This window comes from Pelodiscus sinensis, chromosome 16 (assembly GCF_052426305.1).
Source record: "Pelodiscus sinensis isolate ZL-2025 chromosome 16, ASM5242630v1, whole genome shotgun sequence".
NCBI lineage: Eukaryota > Metazoa > Chordata > Testudines > Trionychidae > Pelodiscus > Pelodiscus sinensis.
This window is the reverse complement of record NC_143067.1, coordinates 18,679,233-18,699,286: the sequence shown is the minus strand read 5'-3', so window position 1 is coordinate 18,699,286 and position 20,054 is coordinate 18,679,233. Positions and strand designations below refer to the sequence as shown.

Below are 20,054 nucleotides of genomic sequence, written 5' to 3'. Positions count from 1 at the left end.
ATCCTCCAAGGAGACCAGAATTTTACCAGTGTGACCCTTATCCATGGATGGGACCCCCATGCAGTAGGGAAACATTTTATTTTATTTAATGAAGTTAATTAAAAAGTGTGTGCCTCAGTTTCCCCAATTCTAAAAAAGACATTGGACAAGCCCTTTATGCCATGTAGTAAAAGGATAGCAGAATTAGAACTCAGTGTGCTGTTGCACTCCATATTCTTTATGAAAATATGCTTAGGCTATAAATATGGCATAACTAAGATATGCTTTATGCAAGATAGTTCATATAAGGTATCACTGCAAAGGTATCACTTACTGATTATGATTATCCTGTTTGTACGGTGACAGGGTCAGGATAGAGAGATAGATTAGAAGGGGAGAGGCAGCTCTACAAAGTAGAAAACCCTCTCCTGACTAGCCAGAGCCTACTTTAGGGCAGCCAGGAGCAGATGACCTGGAATTATTAAGAGAACAGTGGAGACAGGGCTGCTATAAATCAATTAAGGGCCAGCTGATTTCATTTCAGGCTGCCACGGGGCCTTTTTTTAAAAAGCCTTGTGGAAAAGGAGTCTGGAGGGAGGTGGAGAGGAGTTATAGCTGATAAGGAAAGTATCAAAGAAGCTGATAAATAAAAAGTCAGCATATCCATAGACAGTGGGGAAGGTGAAGAGATTTGACAGGGAGTGTTTGTACTCCCTTCCCCACATATCCAGAGAGTCCAGCTGATAGCTGGGGAGGACTGGTTACCCAGATCAGGCTGACCAGGGGCATCTACCCCAACGCCGTTTTTAGACAGAGGATAGAAGCCCAAACCCCAGCAAGGGCAAGTGGGACCTGTGCTGCAGTACAGAGGTGGCAAGATTGTGGACTGAACAGGAGTCTGGGACCCAGGAGTGGGACTGACCTTGCCACAGTATGCATGTATCATTTTAGTATCTGAAGTTAGGAATATTGACTAACGTATCTGTATTTCAACTACGCTACTTTGAGTGATGTCCATAAGGGCTAACTGCATAGAAGCTCTGGGGATGGAGCATCCACAGGGAAAAACTGGTGGGTGCTGAGCATCCACTGGCAACCCCCTTACCGGCTGTCTTCTGCCACCCCAATGCTTCCTATCCATAGGCAGGCCCCACAGATCAGCACTTCTTCCTCCCTCCCATGCCTCCAGTATGCCATAATCAACTGTTTTGTGGCATTCAGGACTGGGAGTGGGGGGAGGGAAGAAGTGAGGACATGGCACACTCAGGGGAGGGGGCAGAATGGGCAGGAAGAGGTGGGATGGGGCCTTGGGGAAAGGGGCAGGGCCTGGGGCAAAGCCAGGGGTTGAGCACCCGCAATGCCCTGGGCACTTTTCAAAGTTGGTGCCTAATACAGCCTAAAACATGCCACTGAACACTTAATAGATGTTGCCTTCTGCACAAGAGTTGCTATGCAGATGAGTAAATACTCTTACTTTCAACTTTACTTCTTATCCCCAACACAAAGCAAAGACAATGTACTGCAGCAGATAGGGTGAGAACTTCACTAGGTTGAGGTGAATCCATCTCCCCATAGCCTGAGGTAATCTATTGGGTCAGCCACACAGTTGTGGCTTTATAACAGAACATATCCCAGAGTTGTTGCCTAGCTACTGAAGTCTGGCCACTGCTTACTCTGCCCCCTCAGGATCTGATCCAGCAAAACCCTGAAGCACAGGCTTAACTTTAAGCCTGCAAAGAATCCTCTTCAAGTCAAGGACTACTCACCTGCTTAAGGGCACTGCTGGATCAAATTCTCTTGATTTCACAGCCTCCATTCCTTCCTCTTCTCAGTCAAAGGACAGAAAACAGCTCTGCCAACAGGATGATCTCAACTTTCTAGCACATACAAGAGAAAGAGCAAGGGTTATGTCCACACTAGAAATGCTATAGCAGCTCTGTCACTGTTGTGTAGACACTTCTTATAGTAACAAAAGAGGTTCTTCCAGACTATTACTGTGGTAACTTATTCAACAGGAGAATCTACATTGGGAGTTAGGTTAGCATGGCTGTCACTCAGGGCCCAGGGTATAGATTTTTCCAGACTCCTGACCAACATAGATATGTCAACCTACATTTTACAGTGTATATCGGGGTTTTACCAGAGAAAAGCGCCAGTCTAGACGGGATCCTGTGGAAAATAAACCCTTTTCCGGAAGATCCCTTATTCCTACTTTCAAGGGATCTTCCGGAAAAGGGCTTATTTTCTGCAAGATCCCGTCTAGACTGGCACTTTTCTCCGCCAAAACCCCGAGCCGGAAAAAAGCGGCAACCATGTTCATGCAAATGCTGCGGGGAATATTTAAATCCCCCGCGGCATTTGCAATTCCAACTGGTCTCATTAGCATCCCTTTTCCGGAAAAGGGTGCCAATGTAGACACAGCCTTAAAGTCTTCTAGGTAAAATGCTAAAAAGTTTTAAAAAATATTGCAGGGAGAACTAATCATGTCTCACAAAATGATCATTCCTTCTAGAGAAAACTATTGCATTTAACGAGGATAAAGCTGATCATAGTAAGACAAAATAATACCCGAGTATGTACTTTTAATGCTTTCCATGCTGGCTGCCACTCTAAATATTTTCTTATAGTGACAAATACATGACAAGAAAGCAAACTTCACAAGGTTAAAGCCTCCAGCCGCCAACGGATGGACCACAGATAATCCAGGTTATAGGTTTCTAAGGCTATTGCGTGTGTCCATGAGTGAGGCTTTGTCTACACTTCCCAATTTAAAGTGTGGCTGCGGCAGTGCTTTAAATTGAAAAAGTGGCCATGACATGAACGCTGGGAGTGATCTCCCAGTGCTCTAGAGGGCAGTTCCCAGTGATGTAGCCTGGTTCACACTGTGCCGCACCTTGTGCATGCGGGGGAGGGGTGTATTTTCACACCTCTGAGCCAGAAAGTTATAGTGCTGCAAAGTGCCACGGTAGACTTGGCCTCAATATGTATGTGAAGAGACACCACATGCTGAGCCCAGACAAAATGGATGGCTATCCCACTGTTTCATCTTTATTGTACCCACCTTGAAATATCAGAGGAAATTACACTTTTGGGGATGACAAGTGTGAAGACTCTTACAGCAGATTTCAACTAATTAAACTTTCTCCACCAGCAGCCTCACATCTCACTCCTTTCCTTCTGAACTCATTTAATTCAATCCTTTCCCCCTTTTCTTACCAAACAGTGATTTTCAATAGTCACAGTTTGCCTGTATGGAAATACGATTCCCCTGAGCCTTAACTGAGAGCATCTGTGAATTTGGGTATGTTTTTATTTATCCATTATATCTACATCCTGAATGAGGCTATAAAGCACACTTACCCTTTACAACTTAACTTAGTGCCAAATTAGTCTGAGCTTATGGTCTGTGTTTATGTTAGTGTGCGGCATTTGCTGTGGGTTTTTTAAATGTCTTTGCCTGTGGTAACTGGTGATATTAAATCAGGGTAATAAAAAGGTAACGAATAAGAAGGATATAGTAACTGTGTGGTACAAACACACTACGAAGACTGTGATATCTTCCGGGGGCCCAGTTTGCATTTGAAGTGACTTGTGGTATTTTCAAGTAACAGGGCTATTTGTGCTTATTGTGACTATGCCAAATTCCTCTTCATGAAAATTTTGTACATCATATATACAGACCTACATGCATATATTTTACACGTGTCTATAAACAGATCTAGATCTAGTTAGACACCCACACTCTATATTTATGTTTTGCAAATATATATCCACTGTACTGGATCCTTTTGGGAAACTACCATAATATCAGAAAGCGCTAAATAAACATAGCCTTGGCCATTTGCATTAAGTATTTGCATTGGAGATGAAAAAGTATGCCACACCTCAAAATGCTTGCAGTGATCAGAGATCACTAAGCTGCTAAAACAGGTATTCCTGAAATCTGTATAATTTAAGTCTAAGAGGTTAACAATAACAGCTTTGTTTTATCTTTCCTCTGTGAGGATAAAATCAGTGTTGTCAACACCATGTAAACATCTAAAGAAGCATTTCTCAAGAGAGATTAAAGGGAGATAAACTACACAAAAATGCACTGGTTAGACAGATTACCATGTCCAGATCCATGTTCTTTTGTTATTTGAAAATAATCCTTTCAAATAACTATATTAATCTCCATCTTTGCAAAGTTACTTAAAAGAATCGTTATCAAATCACAAATTCTCACTGCAAACACCAAGGCTATGTTTACACTGGTGGGTTGTTGCGCCAGAAATATGCGAAGGAGCCTATGTGTGGAATATCACCAAGCCTCATTTGCATACCTAATGAGCGGCCATTTTTGCGGAAGAGGCCCTTGCACCAGAAGGAGCGTCTACACTGACCCTTCTTGAGCAAGAAAAACCCTCTTGCGCATTGCCGCTATGATGATTATTTTCAGGAATAATGGCATTGTGCAAGAGGGTTTTTCTTGCGCAAGACGGGCAATGTAGACGCTCCTTCTGGTGCAAGAGCCTCTTCCACAAAATGGCGGCTCATTAGGTATGCAAATGAGGCTCGGCGATATTCCACGCTTAGCCTCATTTGCATATTTCTGGTGCGACAACCCGCTAGTGTAGACATAGCCCAAGTGAATGAATGTGGATCTGACAGGGCAATATAGGTTAGAAAGTACATGCCTCAAATGTGCATTTCACAGCCATGGTGAAAATGTAATGATCTACAATATTAGTGTTAGATCTTTTTGTTCTGATTAGAAATGGGTCTGAATTGGAGTCTTGGATCCAAACTCCTCACTCAAGCTTCAGAAAACAGTTTCTTTAATATTTCATAGGTCAACCCCAATTCTGACTCAAAGACATTTGGATCCAATCTTCATTCACCCAGGCACATCTATTGCTTTTGATGGAGACTCAATACATGAGAAGTGTTTACTACACAAAATGTGAAACTCCCATTCACATTAAAATATCCACACTAAAAACTGTTCATAATTTTGCTTAATAATGGACAAATCATAAGACAGAAGTCAATATCCAGAGCAAGGTAACTGAGTAAAGACCTATAATTCAAATACATTTGATAGCTTTCCTTCAGACTTTGCAGACACATTTTTCTCTGCTTCCAGAGTAAAAATGTCATTTTTCTGGCCAAACCAATTTTCCAAGCCAAAGTTACAGAGGAGGCTAACACAGAGTTTTGTGTGACACCTGGTTCCAATCTTTGTAAGAGAGACTACTGCCTGTTCATACTAACGCTCCAAAGACAGGTAAAATACAGGTGGGGACAATTCCAATTTCCTGCTCGGAATGTACTCATATTCCAGCCTTAATACAGAAGGATAAAGGAGAATAGCCTAGATTCCGGTTTTGTACAGTTGTTTTAAGAGAGCACAAGCAAATAAATCACATGCCTTGAATTTTATTAAGCTGGATAACTCAAAGACACAGCCAAACAAGGCTAGTGGGGACATTTTGAATGAGATAAAACTTTATCTCCAATATCAGGAACTGCAGAATAGTCTAACACTGACATACACACTCACACACTGAAAGTTCATCCCGATGATGACAGAATTAAAATGCGGGTGACTCTAGGCCTCCAGTTTCTATGCAATAACAAAAATTCTGTAGCTTCATGGTTATTTACTGAGCAAAAAGGCACAAGAGGCAATGCATGTCACCAGGATTTTAGCAAACCTCAGCTGCATTGTGGGGCAGAATCCTGAAGAACAAGTGTCTTTAACTAGCTCAGAAGTCCAATACTGCCCTCTGTATAGGCTCTGCTTACAATGCCTTACAACTAGCTTGGCTCAGATGTACTTCCAGTCATTTTAATATGTGTTTCATTAAATCTATCATCCTGTTATGAAAAACAGATTGCAGCAAAGATGTAAGCGGAAAGGGGAAAGCAACCACATGAGATACACTGCTGAAACGTACGGTTGCTTCTGGGCTGGAGGGAAGAAACTGTTGCCAAGCCGCTATGGTGACAGGGGTACATTAGAAAGAAAATCTGTTTTCAGTTTGCTGATTGCTGTTGCCAAAATCATCCCCATCTCCCCTTGATCTGATTGTGTCATTCCATTAGTCAAATCCCTTCACCAGCCTCCCCTTTGCTTTTCACAAGCTCCTAATCTTCACTTTTATGGCTGAACCCCAACCCCATTTTTCACAGCTTCCTTCTAAAGCTGCCCCCAAATGCACCCGGGTCTCTCTGTCCCACTGTACTACCTTCCAGGCCACTCCTTAGACCAGGGATGGGAAAATACAGTCTGCCAGAGTTAGCCTCTGGTGGGCCCCCACACCACCATATTTACCTGCACATCTGCAGGTATGGGGGATCACAGCTCCCTTTGGCCACAGATCACTGAACCCAACTAACGGAGGCTGCCATCACCCATACCTGCAGAGGTGCAGATAATATAGTGGAAGCGACTCACTGGGGATAACCCTGCTGAACCATTGCTAGTTTATTGCCCACCTTACCTTCAACACAGGGAGCTCCAAGCTAATGCACATGAACGTTTGCATAGTTCATATTCCTCCTGAAAGTGTAAAAGGGTGGGGATCTGGCCTCCAGCCCCCTGCTTGCCTGGATCTAGCCCCTGAGGCTCAGGGCTGCCCCCCCAGCATTGGGTATCCTGCACCAGCATCGCCCAGACCCTACAGCCCCTAGCCCACTCCTGACCGTTACCACCCTCCCAGATCCCCCCCAGACCTCAGCCTGCTTCTGCACCCCTCTCCCACCCATATCCTCCACCTCTACTTCACTCCTGTACCCTACCTCTTACCGAGACCCCACACCCCCACTTTGTTCCTGCACCCCATCCGACTAAGACCCCTCATCCCCAGCCCACTTCCCAGCAGCCCTCTCCCACATACTGAACCCCTTATTTTTTTCTCCACCCCAGAGCGGGGGGGGGCTCACAAAATCAATTAACCTGGACCCCCTAGATTCTGGTCTGTGGCCCCTGACTAATTTTTTTGCAGGTCAGCATCCCTTGACCCAAAAAAGGTTCCCCAGCCCGGTGTAAAACTTCTCTTTCAAAGCTATCCATAATTATTCACCCGCCTAAAACACTTCCAAGTCCTTCAAAGAGTGCCATCTGCCTCCACCTAGATATTAAATCATCATCCGACAGTGATGAAACAACACATACTATTAATAATAAAATGAGCCTCCCAGTTGAGTTCTGTGCAGACAAATTACTATAAAAATGGCACAGTGCAGGCCAATGTTCATTTTCTCACTGTAATTTTTCATATAAAACATGCTCAGTTTATAAGCAAACTCAGAACAATAATATAAAGGGCCAGCCCTGTGAAGTCAGCTTGGACTCAGAGTAAAATTGGTCTCTTTCTATCTCTCGCACCATTACCAGCAGCAAAGGGGCTGCTACCGACCTAGGCCCTCACCCAGAGCTGTCCTGTCCACAGGACACAGGATGGTTCGAGGCTTCTGCCCCAGGTCCTGCACTTTGGGAGACCCCACAGCAACTGGCTTAACCATCCTATGCCAGGGCAGCCCAGGGGATTACCAGGGGTGGTGGGGAAGGGTTGGCTGGGGGGGCAGCAAGGGTCAGGCCCCTCCGTACTGAACTCGATGGTGGGCCCTAGCGGCAGCCTGTTCCACTCCATGCTGCTGCCCTCTCCCAACCTGCTGCACTTGGCTTCACTGCAGCAGCAGGAAGCAGAGTGCCCAGCCCAATGGCGCATCCCATGGCCGTGGTGAAGCAGATGACAGCAGGCTGGGAAAGGACAGCGGGGGGAGTGGAGCAGAGCAGGCTGCCGAGCCACTCCTGTTCCCGCCACCGCAGTGAGTGTGAGAGGGAGGGTGACACCTTCTGCCACCCTATGCCAGGACCCTGGGAATCCCCTGGCTCACGTTGCTTGGAGGAAGAGGCTTCAGCAAGGGAGGGAGGCCAGGCCAGAGAGGAGGAGAAGCAGGGGCGGGGTTTGGGGAAGGGGTAGAGCAGGGAAAGGGCGGTGCAGGGATGGGCCAGCGCCTGCATCAGCAGGGTTGCTCTGGGTCCAATGCCTGGGCCCTGTGGTGTTTGGCCCAGGCCCTGCACCCCCCTAGGGATGTCCCTGCCCTCAGTTACCACTTTGCACCCCTCTTTCAATAATGCCCTGTTGCCATCTGTGGAAGCCCATTGCCTTGAGTGGTACTGCACAGATATAAAGGACTACAACTTAGTAAACAATCCTACTGGTGATCCCAAGAAGGAAAAGAATCCAGCTCACTTTAGAGTTTGATAGACTCTGAGCTGTGTAGGAGAAAAAGAGCAGGGAAGAGCGGGAATGCATCTCTTGAGTAAGGCAGTGCCATTTTAACTAGGCTTCGTCTTTCAGGCTACATCTACACTGCACTGTAGTTTGAAATAAGATATGCAATTTGAGCTACTCAAATTACCTATCTTATTTTGATCTTATTACGAAATAGCTTATTTCATAATTTGGCGCTGTCTACTCAGCGCCAAATTTCAAAATAACCCACTATTCCAAAATGTCCCTTATACTTCATGGAACAAGGTTTACACAGGGACATCGGAATAGTGAGCCCAAAATAACAAGCTTGCTGTGAGGATGCGGGATAGCTATTTCAGGATACTTCACTATCCTGAAATAGCATTGCAGTGTAGACAAAGTTTCACAGAGTAATTGCATAGGCTTAATACAAATAATAATAATAATTAATAATAAATGTAATGAACCAGGAGACTATTCTAGTAGGTGCAGTAGAAGCAGAACAAAATCTGTTTTTAAATAAACCTAATTAAAATAGGCCTAACCCACTTGCATGGACACTCTCAAATGGGCTTTGAGTTTCTTACAGTTTATCTCCACAAGGAAGTTGCACTGATTCCACTTTAGGTGCGACTTTAACAGATCCAGAGCAAAAAGCTATGTGGAGACACTGATGTTGGTTCAAGAGTAGCTTACTGCAGCGTAGCAAAAGCTTTCTCTTACACAGAAATAAGCCTGTCTGAAACCAAAACAGATCAGCCCTGGGTCAAAATGGCATTCATTTATTTAAGCCAATGGAGATCGACAGAAAAAGAGAAAGGGAGGGAACCATAGAGAAAAATTTGGATGGGAAAATGCTCCATACGACCCATGTTGTGGCTAAATGTAAAAATGAACTATGGGCTCTGGTTAGAAATAAGGCAATATTCTAGGAATTCAGAATTAGTCCAGCTAAAAAAAGGCAAAAGCTACAGTCAGGTCATAGCTCAAAGGAGGCCACACAACTAGCAGCAAAGGATTTTTTAAAAAGATAGGTCACCACTTCCCTAAAATTGGGCAAAATCCCAAAGAAACAGCTCCACCTGGAGATCAGCAGGGAGAGAAGTGAGAGCTAACAGGCAGGGTAGAGGCAAAGTTTTGTGCCTGACCTCACGTGTGTTGATTTTGGTAACAACTTTTTAAACCATCACTTCCTCCTCTTTGCTTTATTTACTCCCTGTGTTTATTTTCTATACTGTTTATGCTGAAACATGTCAGTGTGTAACTTTCCAGACCATCCTATCCCACAGAGTAAACTCAATATACATGGGATGACACGGAAGATTAAATCAACCATTATTACTATTATTATGCTCAGGCTGCTGCCAACTCCTCAGTTTCTTGCTAAACCGGCTCTTTTAAAATTTACTATCTTTCTTGGAGGGTTTAAGTTTTTATTGGCAAATCTATAAATGTTAATTTCACCATTCACATAAAGCAACAATTGATTATTTCCATCAATAATCATTCAAATTTACAGATTAGCAAAATATGAAAAATGATGCTTGAGAACTAATTAGAGTGGGATTTAAGGATATTTTCACTGTATTTGGACATTATATTGGCAATTTCTATATAAAGGTTTAACTTTTTTAATCTTAACATATACTATCAAGAAATAATTATTGTCTGACCTGCTCAATGTCTGATCCCCTTGCATAATTTCCCACAACTGTGAAAATGTAAATCAATACAAACAATCACAATAGTTAAAATTAATATTAGAAGTATAATTATAAAAACTACAAATCTAATTCTGCCAGCTCTAATTATGTTTGATCTGTGCAAAATTACAGAGATGAACAAAATGCTCTTGCCACATTTCATTTTTGGTGTCCTTACAAGCACGAAACTCATTGTATATGTTTTTACTGATTCTTTATAGGTCACAAAACTTGGTGGTGAACTTGTGTCCAGTTTTTCTGGAAGACAAGGGAAATTTTCAGCTTTGCACTGATATTATTTAATTATACAGTCTTCAAAAATGGCTTTTACACACCCAGTTTAATCCAAAATGATTATTTTGACTTCAGCAGTTACTCCAGATTTAAATGAGATCAGAATGTGGCCCTTAGCCTCAATAATAATCAAGAAAGTGCCTAGTATGCTTCTGATGCCATATAAATATATAATTCAATACGATAACAGAATCATGGAATTACTGAAGTGTTTTCCAATCTGTTAGTGAAACAAGGCTAAATGTGGAAATTACTTTTTCCTTTAAGCTGCATTAATTGAAATGAGGGTGTTGCATCTTGAAAACCAATGTGAAATCATACTATTCTTTACATTAATTTTACGGATTTTTAAGCACCCAACATTGTAGCTTCTGAACTTTCTGAGGGTATGTCTACACTACAGTGTTATTTTGAAATAGCTTATTTCGAAATAACGCATCTACACACAAAATGCATTTCGAAATAGCATTTTGCTATTTCAAAATAGTGCGTCCACACTGAGTGGACTCTGAATCACATTTATGGCTGGCTGGAACCAGTTCTGGCAGGGCACCAAGTCAGGACTTACTGTGTGAGGCTGCTGTCTGAGGTTATCTGAGGTCTGTGCTTAAAGGGACCCCCCCCAGACAGACAGTTCTCAGGTTTACCTGCTTGCTTGTCTACCTCGATGAGGGACAGCAAAGTATTTTGTCTCTGCGTGCCCTGTTTGCCCTTACTGAGGACACCAGAGCACTCTGCAACATGGAGCCAGAGCTGCCCCTGGATACTCTGGTACTTCTCTTGGACGCGTTGCTGTGAGCCTGGCTGCACTTTCTGCAGGCTGACATCCAGGAGGTCCATCGAGGGGCTGTCAGTATCCAGGAGGCCCTGTGGGAGAGCTTCCATCCTGAGGGGCACTAAGAGCCTCCCTAGTCTGCCCCGCTGGGGGCTTGTGCCTCATTCCTTCCTCATGTCCTTCCACTTACCCCTCCCTAACCTTCCTTCCTGATGTCAAATAAAATACACGTACTTTCATGAACACAAACTGTCTTTATTTAACAAAAATGGGGGGGAAAGGGGGACAAACTCTGGTGAGACTGGGGAAAGGAGGTGGGAGGGGAGAAGAGACGGTGGGAGAAGAGGGGAGGGGGAAACTTGGGAGGAGGGAAGCTCATGGCTCAGTGCAGGAAGGGTGCTGCCGGTTTCTTTCAACGAGTACTGCAGCCCACTATAACAAGAGCGGCCTGGCCAAACTTTTTTTTTTTTTTTTACTGGGGGGCAGTTTCTTTTCTCTAACATGGGGAGTGGTGGAGAGCTGGCTGCCAGTGGCTTACTGGCTCATGGTTTGGAGCCACTGGATATGGGGCAGTGACTGCTGGCTCTGGGCTGGCAGGCTTGGAGCTGGCACAGGCACTGTGGCCAGAGTCTACCCCTTTAAGGGCTCCGGGGAGGTGGGGAGGGAGAGAAGTGTTCTTGGTTGAGGCTGGAGTGGCCACCAGGGTACCCTGGGAAGGCTGGAGGCCCCCTATTTCGAAATAAGTGTCTACACAGCACTTATTTCGAAATAGCTATTTCGAATTTGGCATTATTCCTCGTAGAATGAGGTTTACCAAATTCTAAATAAGCTCTCCGCTATTTTGAATTAATTTTGAAATAGCGGTTTGACTGTGTAGATGCTAGGAAAGTTATTTCAAAATAAGGGCTATTATTTCGAAATAACTTTGCTGTGTAGACATATCCTCACACAGATACATGATTTTCACACAAGGATTACACTCAGTGGGAACATGGTTCTCTATTCTCTTTTTGGCCCTTCATCCACTTTTTTCTTTCCCCTTAGTACTGCATAGGCAAAGCTAGTGTGTGTGTGTGTATATATATACATACACACACACATACACCCCTACACCACTAAAGCACTCACTACTGGACTGATCAGAACTACTCAGCTTTGTGTCATAAACCTTATACTGTTAATAGATAATGGAGAGTTTCTTTTTGTTCAAGTGGTGTTTTGAAGCAGGAGAGTCTGGGTTTTATGCCTTTGTGACTCTGATGTTCTGGGTATCCCTGACATGCAGCATCACAACAACCAGGAAGCCCTAGGTGGCCACATTGCAACATTAACCACAACAACATTATCTAAGATGCACTTTCATTATTTAGAATGAATGGCAAAAAGAAAATCAAGCTTTGTACAATCTATTCTGAGCTGGTGCCTCAAGTGGGCAGCTTCTCCATTCCTTTTGGACCCTTTTTTGTTGCTATGCCTATACAGCTAATTTGGATTTTTTGAATGACTTCCAAATCCTCGTCTCACAGAAAAATTCAAGGGTAGGTATGAATCCGCCCAGATCAAAACTAGTCACTCCAATCCCTGCAGCATAGAACTGTCAAGCCTCCCACAGCCCTAAAAGTGGCGCCCTCTTTTCCTTACATGGCAGGAGAAGGCAGGTGACCCAATAGCACAAAATGGACTCTGATGTTTAAACTCTCAGAGTCAATGCCTGGCCTCTTCACTCAGTTTTGGCTCAGTCTTTATTTAGGAACAGAGATTGAATGGCTGATTCGAAGTGACATGCACCACCTTGAGCCCAAGGATCACCCAGTTTGAGTCGTGCCCTTTGGTAGCTTTCTAGAATGTGTGTTGTGCAGATGAGAATTGTGCTCTCTGCCTTCTGCAGGCATCCTTCAGGAAGTTTGAAAGGAAAGATGGTCCACTGGTGAGGGCACTAACCTGGGACTTGGAAATCCTGTTTTAAATCCCTGCTCTACACCAGACTTCCTGCATGAGTTTGGGCAAGTCACTTAGGATATGTCTACACTACAAAGTTAATTCGAACTAACAGACGTTAGTTCGAATTAACTTTGATAGGCGCTACACATACAAACCGCTAGTTCGAACTTAATTCGAACTAGCGGTGCGCTTAATTCGAACTAGGTAAACCTCATTCTACGAGGACTAACGCCTAGTTCGAATTAAGCAGTTCAAATTAAGTGCTGTGTGGCCACTTAATTCGAACTAGTGGGAGGCTAGCCCTCCCCAGCTTTCCCTGGTGGCCATTCTGCGCACCACCAGGGAAACTCGTCTGCCCCCCTCCAGGCCCCAGAGCCCTTAAAGGGGCACGGGCTGGCTACGGTGCCCGTGCCAGGTGCAAGCCTGCCAGCACCCAGCCAGCAGACCCTGCACCTGGCACGGCACGAACCAACCACCCGTTGCCACCCAGCCCCTCCGCCTCTTCCCGGGAACAGGCTGGCGGCTCCTGGGAGCTTGCCCGGGACTGCAAGAGGCGGGCACCCACCTGGTCTAGTGCGGAGATCGTGGACCTCATCCACAACCTCCGCACTAGGCTCAGGAAAGTGGCCGTCTAGGGCAGGAGAGCTGCCAGCCTGGCCACCCAGGAGCAGGTTTGCATGAAAATCAGGGTGGTCCAGTGAGACCCCCGACCCTGAGCCCTGAGCTTAGAATGGCCGTACTGGGTCAGACCAAAGGTCCATCTAGCCCAGTAGCCTGTCTGCCGACAGCGGCCAACACTAGGGACCCTGGAGGGGATGGACCGAAGACAATGACCAAGCCATTTGTCTCGTGCCATCCATCTCCAGCCTTCCACAAACAGAGGCCAGGGACACCATTTCTACCTCCTGGCTAATAGCACTCCATGGACCCAACCTCCATGACTTTGTAACTTCTCTTTAAACTCTGTTCTAGTTCTAGCCTTCACAGCCTCCTGCAGCAAGGAGTTCCACAGGTTGACTCTTTGCTTTGTGAAGAACAACTTTCTGTTATTAGTTTGAAGCCTGCTACCCATTCATTTCATTTGGTGTCCTCTAGTCCTTCTATTATGGGAACTAATGAAGAACTTTTCTTTATGCACCCTCTCCACACCATTCATGCTTTTATAGACCTCTATCATATCCCCCCTCCGTCTCCTCTTTTCTAAGGTGAAAAGTCCCAGTCTCTTTAGCCTCTCTTCATATGGGACCTGTTCCAAACCTCTGATCATTTTAGTTGCCCTCCCCTCTCCCACCCTCTCTCTTCCCCTCTCCCACCTTCTTTTCCCAGTCTCCCCGAGTTTTGTTCAATAAAGAGAGTTTCTATTTTTGAACACACGTTTCCTTTATTTTGTACATCAGGAAGGGGGGGTTAGGGAGGGGTAAGTGGAAGGAAGTGAGGGAGAAATGGGGTACGAGCCCCCGATAGGGAGGACTGGGGTGGCTCTGCGGGCTCCTCGGGGTGGAAGCTCTCCTGCAGCCCCCCGATTGACCCTTCCCCCGGATGGCAGCCTGCAGCAACTGCAGCCGGGCTGATGGCCGACTGCTGAGATGTGCCGAGTGTGGGCACTCAGGGCACTCCAAGGCAGGACTGCTTTGCAGGCGGGGAACCCCTGAGAACTGTCTGTCCGGAGTGGGGGTCAGGTCCCTTTAAGCACAGCCATCGGCTAGCCTGAGACAGCAGCTCCACGCTCTAAGTCCTCATCTGATGCCCTGCCGGCATTGCAAAATGCTAATTCGAACTAGTTTTTAGGTCTAGATGCACTAATTCGAATTAGCTTAGCTCGAATTAACTAATTCGAATTAAGTTAGTTCGAATTAGTGCTGTAGTGTAGACATACCCTTAGTCTCTCTTGGCTTTGAGTCCTTATTTGTAAAGTGGGGACAATAACACTACCCTACTTCATAGAGGTATGGGGAAGATAAACACATTACAGATTCTGAGGGTATGTCTACACTACCCCGCTAGTTCGAACTAGCGGGGTAATGTATGCATACCGAACTTGCTAATGAAGCCCGGGATTTGAATTTCCCGGGTTTCATTAGCATAAAGCCGGCGCCGCCATTTTTAAAAGCCGGCTAGTGCGAACCCCGTGCCGCGCGGCTACACGCGGCACGGGCTAGATAGTTCGAACTAGCTAGCTATTCCACGAGGCGTACAGATAGTTCGGAATAACTAGCTAGTTCGAACTATCTAGCTATTCCACGAGGCGTACAGATAGTTCGGAATAGCTAGCTAGTTCGAACTATCTAGCCCGTGCCGCATGTAGCCGCGCGGCACAGGGTTCGCACTAGCCGGCTTTTAAAAATGGCGGCGCCGGCTTTATGCTAATGAAGCCCGGGAAATTCAAATCCCGGGCTTCATTAGCAAGTTCGGTATGCATACATTACCCCGCTAGTTCGAACTAGCGGGGTAGTGTAGACATACCCTGAGGGACTTAGACACTATAATAATGCAGGCCATATAAGTCAGATGGATAAACAAACAAACTCTGGTTGATGTCAATGAGACTTTTTTGATGAATAAGGGTTAGGTCAAATCTGAAGAAGTACTTTTGTGCACAACCAGTTTCCTTAGAGACTAACCTATCCTGTAGGTCAAAGGGCTGCTTTGTGAGTCCAAAGCAGGCCTCTTTTTCTGGAAAGACCCAATATTCTTCCCTTCTTCTTTGTCATGCCTCCTCCATGTACAATACACTGTTGCCTAGGTAACAGCAACTAGCAAGGCCCTGCGGTACTAATGCATCCAGTGGCCTGTTGGCCAGAAACACTAACTGCATCACCTCCACATACTTCTGTTTGTCCAGGACCCTTCTAGGATTCAGCACACATGAGCTTCCCCGAATTTTAATACCAGGACTGTGAGTCTACATAGACTCTTACCATATGCTAAAGTGATGCTTACTGTTACCACCTCCCCTGCACAAAAACCAAGAATGGGGGGGGGGGAGGGGAAACCAACCAAAATCTTTGAAATCAATTTGAACTATAACAAAATTTATCTCCCAAGCTCCAGAAACCACGAGCATAAATTTGGGTTTGGCTGGGATCTGGTTTTCTTTGGGCTCCACTGCATCACATCTGAAGCCCATTTTAAAGTGATTTGCTAGAGTGGTTCAGCATATTACAAGGGCTAACATGTTAGTGGCTCTGTTCCTGCAGCCACCAGATGCCTACTTGAGAGATGGGAAGCAGGGATGTCCTCAAGCACAAGGAGAAGTACACAGTTACTTCGGCCCTCACATACATGCAAACACTGTAGGACAGGAGTCAGCCTTGGGAACTGAAAAGTGGCACAAAACAGGATAAGGGAGGCAGTGGGTAAAGAAAGGAAGGTAACAACACATGCTTCCTAGAAAAGGGAGTGGAAGAGGAGGTGCTTTCACCAACATGGACTCCTGCAAATGGCAAGACCATCACTGAATGGATTTTCACAATCTTGGATCTGATCAGGAAAGAGGCTGCTCTTGTAATTCTTAAGTCAACTCAGTTCTGCCTCTGAATGGAGCAAGAGTTACCTTACCTCTCTTTTCCGTTGGCTGAGGGGGAAGAGTAGAGATGAGCCTACAGGGCAATGTTGGGATCCAAATCTCAGCGTTCCAGGATTTCAGAGGAGTTTAGATGTGGGGGCTTCGTTTCGTCTGGTTAAAGACTGGACTCGATGTGGATCCAAACTTCTCTAAAGTTCACAGAAGGAAGGAATGTGAGGCTGGGTTTTGGTTCAGGCCCATCTGTAATTTAAAAAAATATTTGAAGTTAAACCAGACAATATGGTTGGGTCAGGCATCTATATTTCAACTGACACAAAAGCATAAAGAAGGAAGGGAAGCCACAGTTTCCAGTATTTGTTTAAAAGATGAAGTTGTAAGGGACATGGGGAACATTAAGGTATGTTCTAAATGGTTTTCTTAGAAAAAAAACCAGAAAAATGACTCACTTAATAAATGTGGTATCTTGCCCTCTTTTGCCTCATGTGCATAGAAGCCCTGTCAACCATACAGCTCAATAAATGGTTAGGAGAAAAGAAAGGAAGAAGAAAAGAAAGACAGCAATTTACTCTGTGTCAACTTTCCAAATAATCCTTCACTCTTTTGTTTTGTTTGTTTTTTTTTCAACTCCTCCGGCTCTCTCAGTTGATCCCCAGGGATTTCCTTCCTTCCCTTGAAGAGGTAGCAGGCTATCGCTTTACAGTGAGAGAGGAAGCAGTAGAAGAGGAAAGAAAGCAGACAAATCACTGAAGGAGGAGGCAAATTAAACACCGCAAATGAATGCTGCGCTGTCTCCATGGGTTTAAATTGCCTAGTGTGTATGCGTGTTAGAACTGAGGCACAGTGGGAATTACGGAGCTTCGGGTTTTGGTCATTTGTACTATTCGTTGTTTTTTAAGTTTTTCCAGTTACATACTAATTCGGCTATCCCTCTGAACCAAAAAGAGGGTCATTTTTAATGCAATGCTTCCCAAACATTTCTCCATTAAGCTGCAGTCCTCCTGGCTGAATTCCTTCCAAATCACAGGCAATGGCCCACACATTGGTATCACAACAGCAGAAGTGATGTGCCAAGAGCTGTCATATACCAAAGCCTTTCAGGTTTCAGTTTAGAAAATACTTTACACTTACAGCTGCTTTTCACCCAGGGCATGTCTACACAGCAGCGTTATTTTGAAATAACTAATGTTAATGTGAAATAACAGAGTGCACATCTAGAAAGCAAACCCGTTATTTCAAAATAATGGGCTTCTGACTCCAACTTCTGTAACCCTCATTTCACGAGGAGTAGGGAAAGTCGAAGGAAGAGTGTTCTTTTTTTGACTTCCTGCAGTGTAGACAGCACCAAAAGCTGAGTTAAGCTACTTCGACTTCAACTACGCAATTAAATTAGCTGAAGTTGGATAGCTTAATTCGACTTCAGCCCACAGTGCAGACATATCCCTAGGGATCTCAAGGCACTTTGCATGAGTGAGTATGGTATTACCATCCCAATTCTATCTATGGGGAAACTAAGGCATGGCTTTGGCCTTATGTGTTGAGGTTAAGAAATGTAAATTAATAGAGGACGCATAATAGTTAAACATTTATAAAGGGGGCTGCAGAATGAAATGAAATTTATTCTTCTCTAGCAGCAAACTATTGTGGCATCAACCATGATAACAGCAACTTGTTTCAAATGTAATTGCTCAAATGGGCAAAAGGTGAATCATATTGTACCCATCTATTAATTCCTACAGGAACATTTAAATAAATGTAATTTTCTATCAGCTCCACTTCTGAAGCAATAGAACGATCTACAGGAAAAAAAATACATGTTTCAGAGATGACACTGTGAGCTCCAATGCATCACAAACCAAGTCAATATACATGTGCTTTCTTGAGATAAAACATGTACTCATTGAAGTCATCTTTGTGTATAATATAATGTATGATTATGTTAATTTGAGTACAAATCTTGTCTCTCCATATCTCCCCATACAAACACCCTGGTCTTTGGCATGCATTGGTTTCAGATACCACTAGAATAAAAATAAACACGAGCTGAGTTTCCTTTCCATCTATCTTAGTATAATATCACATTTGCTGCTGAAATGTGCATTAAAATGCCCACCACCCCCCACTGCCAAAATCCCCCTTCCTAGATTATGTATCCAAGAGAAACTTATATTTAAATCTAGCAAATCAAGGGTTATGCAAGAGGGAGGAAATATCACCTCAGACCACAACTGTTCCAGTAGTGTGAACAGTAGAATGAGAAAGCAAAATTCGGTATCTTCCATTCTTGTATGTAATGTTGTTGTAGCCATGTAGGTCCTAGGATACTAGAAACACTATGCGGTTGAAGTTTATTGGGCCCACTTCTGTTGGTGACAGAGACAAGCATTCCAACTTACCGGTCACAGGTCCTGAAGAAGAGCTCTGTGGAAACTCAAAAGCTTGTCTCTGTCACCAAGAGAAGATGGTCCAATAAGATACTGCCTCACCTACCCTGCAGCACCAGTGTCAGTTTGGCCCTGGATCATGACAAACTTTCGATAGTGATGCTTGTTCACGGCCTTCCTCTGTGTAGCCCTCTAACAAGGAAAGAAGGAACGGTTGAGCCTTATGACTCTCTAATGCTCCCCAGAGCTCCTCCTTTCCCCATAACCTAAGTTCTCTCTAGGGGTATGTCTAGACTACATGCCTCTGTCGTCAGAGGCATGTAGATTAGGCTACCCGGCAGAGGGAAATGAAGCCGCCATTTAAATAATCGCGGTTACATTTAAATTAAAATGGCTGCTGCGCTCTGCTGACCAGCTGATGATCAGCTGTTTGTTGGCAGATCGGGGCAGGCTAGACGCGCTGCTGTCGACAAGGAAGCCTTTGTTGACCGGCGCAGGTATGCCTTGTGAAACCAGGTTTACCTGCGCCGGTCGACAAAGGTTTCCTTGTTGACCGTGTCGCGTCTGGACTGCCCCGATCTGCCGACAAACAGCTGATCATCAGCTGGCCGGCAGAGCGCGGCAGCCATTTTAATTTAAATGAAGCCACAATTATTTAAATCACGGCTTCATTTCCCTATGCCGGGTAGCCTAATCTACATGCCTCTGATGACAGAGGAATGTAGTCTATACATACCGTAGGGTGCGCACCTGCATGGGCGTGCACAAAGAATTTTAATCCCATCCACCTCCTCAGCAGAGCCACACAGCAGCACTCACCTTCCTGGAAGGTAAACTAGTGGTGGTGAGGGAATGGGGAGCCAGAGCCACATGGTGGTTGCTCAGCTGCTCCCAGTGCAGGGCTACGGGGCTGTCCAGTTGCTCTGGGGTCAGCTCCCACTCCAGAACACAGGGCAGCTGCCCACCACGTGGCCTGCCCCAGGAGGAGCTGGACAGCCACCACATAGGCCCTGACCCCCACTTCAGTCCTTCCTCAGGGCTGAAATTGCAGCCAGAGTAGGCTGGGTGGCAGCTGCCAGATGAAGCCGGGGCACATGGGGCAACCACCCGCCATGCAACCCCACCCTGGGAGCAGTTGGACAGCCACCACACAGCCCTGGACCTAGCTCCAGCCCTTCCCCAGGTTGCCAGAGCTGGGTCTGGGTCTGT

General features: G+C 45.1%; 1 long non-coding RNA gene across 2 annotated transcripts in view; it reads right to left on the bottom strand.

Annotated features, from left to right (window-relative positions):
- Positions 1-20,054, bottom strand: part of LOC102452409 (uncharacterized) — a 125,691-nt gene that overhangs the window by 2,258 nt on the left and 103,379 nt on the right. For both annotated transcript variants that reach the window (XR_012896346.2, XR_016346952.1), the window contains 2 exons: positions 16,497-16,704; positions 1,746-1,856 (listed from right to left, as the gene is read on the bottom strand). This is a non-coding gene — a long non-coding RNA (uncharacterized LOC102452409). The remainder of the gene's footprint in view (positions 1-1,745; positions 1,857-16,496; positions 16,705-20,054) is intronic.